Genomic DNA, 4,576 nt, shown 5'->3' on the forward strand with positions numbered 1-4,576 from the left:
ACAAGGTGGGTCTATCGGCGTTTGCGGACCTTAAGGGGGATTTGGAGAACAAAGGAGAGAGCCGCGGGGGGGCTCGCTGAGCCTCGCGGACCGATCGCGACGTGTGATCTAATTAGCATATGAATCGGAGTCCAGCCGCTGGCTAGAACCTCTCTCTACTCACCATTGGAGGAAACCACAGACCCTTGAAACTAATGTCACTCGTGATTGGTTGGTAGAAGTGTTGCTATTGGTCACCTTATGGGTCATTGCAGTGCACACGTGGGGTCACAGCATTCCGCACGTGGGGTAAGCCCCTCCCACACAATATTTATAATAAAAATGTATATATTAATATTTATTATTATTTATAAGTAAGCCTTTACCAAAAGCACTGCAGTTAATTAAAACTAAACATTCATGTGATGCTTGATGTTATAGGTGAACATATTGTACAGGGAACAAATGTGAACAAGGTATATGTGGAGTGAAAGCTTTATTTACATACAGCAAAAATATTGTACAAAAACTCAGATGAGGCTTGAAATGTTTCTCTGCAGCCTCTGGGTCATGACTTCTTTGTGGGACTCTTCTCCAGTGTGTAGACGTCTGTGGTGTGTAGCTGTGAGATCCAGTGTAGCTTCCAGTCTTATATGAAGTGTGGGACACAGGTCGGTGCACTCCTGGCTGTGGAAGGATGGATCCATGTCATCTGTCCCGCTTCAATCAGCTGTAAACACATTCAGTAAAATTAGCACAGTTCAATTACAACATACACCTTTACATGTAACTGGAAAATTATTTAATGAATATAACCTTACCCTCTTTCTTCTCCGACAACTCCTCAATGCTGATGTAAGGTCTGGTCGGATCATACTGGCTCATAGTGTGTCTTTGTACGTCATGGACAGGCAGCTGGAAAACAACACATGTAACATGACTTTATTATTAATAAACGGAAATAGCCGCGCTGCATCACCATAGGAAGATCCACAGCAAAAAAACACCAAAACAATTCAAAAACAGTTACTTACATTCAATGGCTTAATTTTCTGCACTTTAAATCCGGACTTTCAGCGTCTCAGCCTAACGCCTCTTTGTTTGTGTGTGTGTGTGTGTGTGTGGAGGGGGGGGGGGCTGAGGCTGTGAAAACATACAGAAAAAAGTCACGTTGATGAAAAAACTTAACGAGAACAAACTGTTACATCTAAGTAATTCATACATATTTACACATGCACTAGATCTGCTCCAGCACTCGATGCTGTATTCGTATTTTAGCAACTTTCTCGCTATCCCAAAGAGTGGCGGACATGCTTTCAGATGTAGGGTTAGCTTAGTGGTTAGCATGGCGGCTCTAGCTCACCGTAACTCAGGGACTGTGCTTCCGTCTTCTCCGCCTCGACTCGTCCACACCGGGCCCGCGGCTCTGCCTCCACACGCACTCATCTTCTCCTCCAGGGAACAGTGTCGTGTCGACTTCAGCAAGTTATTTACCCCGAAGACAGAGTCACTCGTACGGGACAAGCTAAACACGACCCGCTTCCTGTCTGCGGGACACTCGACGCTGCTGCACGGCGTTTACGAGGCTCTGATTGGACGAGTCCATCAGCTGATGACGCGAGCGGGTGACGTGAGCAGCGGTGTTCAGTACATTTACACACATGATTCACGCTGTTCTGTGTTCGTAACCTTATAGTTGAATGCACTTATCGTAAGTCGCTTTGGATAAAAGTGTTGACTGTTTTAATGGAATACTGAGAAAGTTTAATAACAACAATTAGACAATTGAAGTTCAAATTATGAAGGAATTTAAGCTCTATATTGTGTCTCCTTTATATTTAAAATAATAATCAAACTGAGTGGAGATGTATGTTGTATCCAAACAGCCGGCTGCTGTGTTTTGTCACTGTGCAGTCCATGGGGGATTAAATATTACACTGAAAAAATAAATCATTAAATCAATGAATGTTTCATAGCAATTTTGAAAGTAGTGGTGAAAAGGTACCATTTATAATTCATGGAACAGCTTAGTTTGCCATTGACATGTGAATTTGATGCCAGTATTTTGGGAGGACAGATATTTTTATGGAAAGCCAGTAGAAGTTTGGAGCTTACAGGACACAGATGATCATACCCAGCATAATTTATTTGCTGGTAGAGGTGTGGTTTACACTTCCTCTGTGCATTTAACCAGCACAATTGAAAAAGTGACTGTAATCATGCCACTCTGTACAGTTGTTGAGATTTAGGATTGGATGACAATAAAAATTTGAAATAAAGTGCATTGTTTCATTTCTTTTGACTGCATTGACCTTTGTTCGTGGTATACAATATAATTCATTATAGCACACTTACTTACTTAAGAACAATTTAAAATTTCAGGTTTAATATTTATTTTAAGCCTGGTTTACTCAGCCAGATAGTTTGTTGGTGCCTCTTACATATTGGTGTTATCTGCTCTCAGGGAAACTGATTTGCATTTGTGAAGCTCAGAGCATTGTCATTTGCATGTGAAAGCGTCCTGTAGGAGTTGGAGCAGGGGGGGTCAAATCTCAACAGCTCACAGGCTTGACAACTGCAGGAACCCTGAGCGTTTCCTTTGCTGCCTGCAGATACGTGTGAAAGTCGTTAACCGAAGGATGTGCCAACACTTCTCTGCGACACAGATTGACACAAACGCTTCTTTTCATGCAGTGATAGAATCGCAAGAAGCACACGCACAAATGAAGAAAAAATCCAAAGATTAGGATCTGGAAGTTAAAAAAAAATGCTAACGAAGCAGAATTGAATTCTCCCGTTCTGTCAACAATTACATTAACTAAATATATCCACGATACCTTGCAGGTAAAATTGTGAAGGTCACTATTTGAGACACTGAACTCTTTGTACAACACAGGCTTATTCAAAGAAAGTACCTTACACCAAAAAGACTCCATTCTAATGCATTTCATTTAGCTGACGTTTTATCCAAAGTGACTTACAATTGCATTCAACCATGAGGGTACAAACCCAGAACAACAAGAATCAATGAAGTAAAATTTCTTCAAGAAAGCCAAACTACAAAGTGCTGTAAGTAAGTTCCATTCAAGTGCTACTAAATTGTTTGTTCAAACTCGTATTCAAGGTAAAGTCAGATACCATATCACCAATCTTACTTTATTAATTTATGACAAGATTTACTTCAATCTCTATTTTTTTTTTTTATCCTATTGACTCCCATGTGTTTGAGGGAAAAAAAGTTGGGTCTAAAACTCTGAGACAACTTTCAATAATAAGCATAATAAGTGTAAAGCAAACAGAATGCATTGTTGAATATATGGTAATGCTAAAGTCAGAGAGAAATCCTGAATTAACACTCAATTACTTTGGTTGAGCTGAAGAGTAGAGTGGATAAATGGGTCTTACCTGTGAATTTACCAGCAGCACATCAGCTTAGAGTTTTATGTCTCTGACTTCATCCTTTACCCCTCCCCTTTCATTATGTGGTCAGACCGGTTTGATACCGATTCTGGTCTTGCCAATAGAAGAAAGCACAGCGTCCTGTGCGTGCTTTGCAAAATTAAACCATGTATCCATGAATCAAATCAAAGAATGGGTGACACAGGAACTAACCTCACACTTGTTTTAAGTGTAAAAATGCCAGAAAGCTTTTTTTACTTTTTAAAATTGCAAATATAATCAGGGTTTGGACTCTTCAGGATTTCAAGAATAAAACACTGCAAAAACTTCAAACAAAGTTGTAAAGAAGCTTCGCCGATGGGGTTAGAGCTGATTTGGAGTCTCCAGGTTAATTAACATGTGTGTCACGCTTCTTATATGGGGCTGCATGGATTTAATGAAGCCACAATATACGATATGTACGGTGGCCGAACGCACTGTAAATTAAGAAAACAGATTCAAATTGAAGTACATCTTCATCTTCATTTGCCTGAATAATAATAATAAGTACAAGTGCATCAAAGTAAAAATGTGGAATATGGCCAAAATGGCCACTAATTGCAAAATAGCAGGCTTCCTGTTGTGTTTTTCCAATTACACCCAAAGACTTTTTAGTTTGTCTGGTCATGATACACCTGTATATGGATTTTTGTGAAGACCGGTCAATGTGAACACCTTCCGGGGGTCTCGGGGGGCACCGTTGAGCCATTTTATTATTAATAATAATAATAAAAAGATATTTAAGTCTAGTACATTTGTGGAATTCTCGTAGCAAGCTACTTTCATATTTTTTCTCTTACGCACTTTGAAGTACAGTACATGAATTGCCAACAGCTACTACTGACGAGATACAAGCCAATTAAATGGATTAGGTGGTTTTAACATTTGTTGATTCAAATGCTTATAATTACTTCATCGTAGGGTTTCATTTTACTTTCTTACAGGTTAAAAAACACAAGTCAGTGGTTGTAGACTGAATCTGTATTTCACGTTACATGTTGTGAGTTCTCATTATGCAAAATAAAAAAAAATCACAAAAATGAAATTAAGTGTTCTATCATTTACATGGCAGCTATGTGCTCATTTCTTCATTTATTTTGCAGAGCAACACACACAGCAGCTCATTATTTCCCTCCGTTCCATAGATTCACTCTTACAG

The 4,576-nt window shown here is 39.4% G+C and overlaps 1 long non-coding RNA gene across 1 annotated transcript; it reads right to left on the minus strand.

The window, feature by feature from the left end:
- Nucleotides 1–458: 458 nt before the first annotated feature.
- Nucleotides 459–1,575, minus strand: LOC133000292 (uncharacterized). Its single transcript, XR_009678188.1, has 4 exons — nt 1,343–1,575; nt 1,014–1,122; nt 801–894; nt 459–709 (listed from the first exon to the last, which is right to left on the minus strand). It is a non-coding gene; the product is annotated as an uncharacterized LOC133000292 (long non-coding RNA).
- Between the last annotated feature and the right edge of the window lie 3,001 nt (nt 1,576–4,576).

The sequence above is a fragment of the Limanda limanda genome, chromosome 4 (genome assembly GCF_963576545.1).
Source record: "Limanda limanda chromosome 4, fLimLim1.1, whole genome shotgun sequence".
NCBI classification, from domain to species: Eukaryota; Metazoa; Chordata; class Actinopteri; order Pleuronectiformes; family Pleuronectidae; genus Limanda; species Limanda limanda.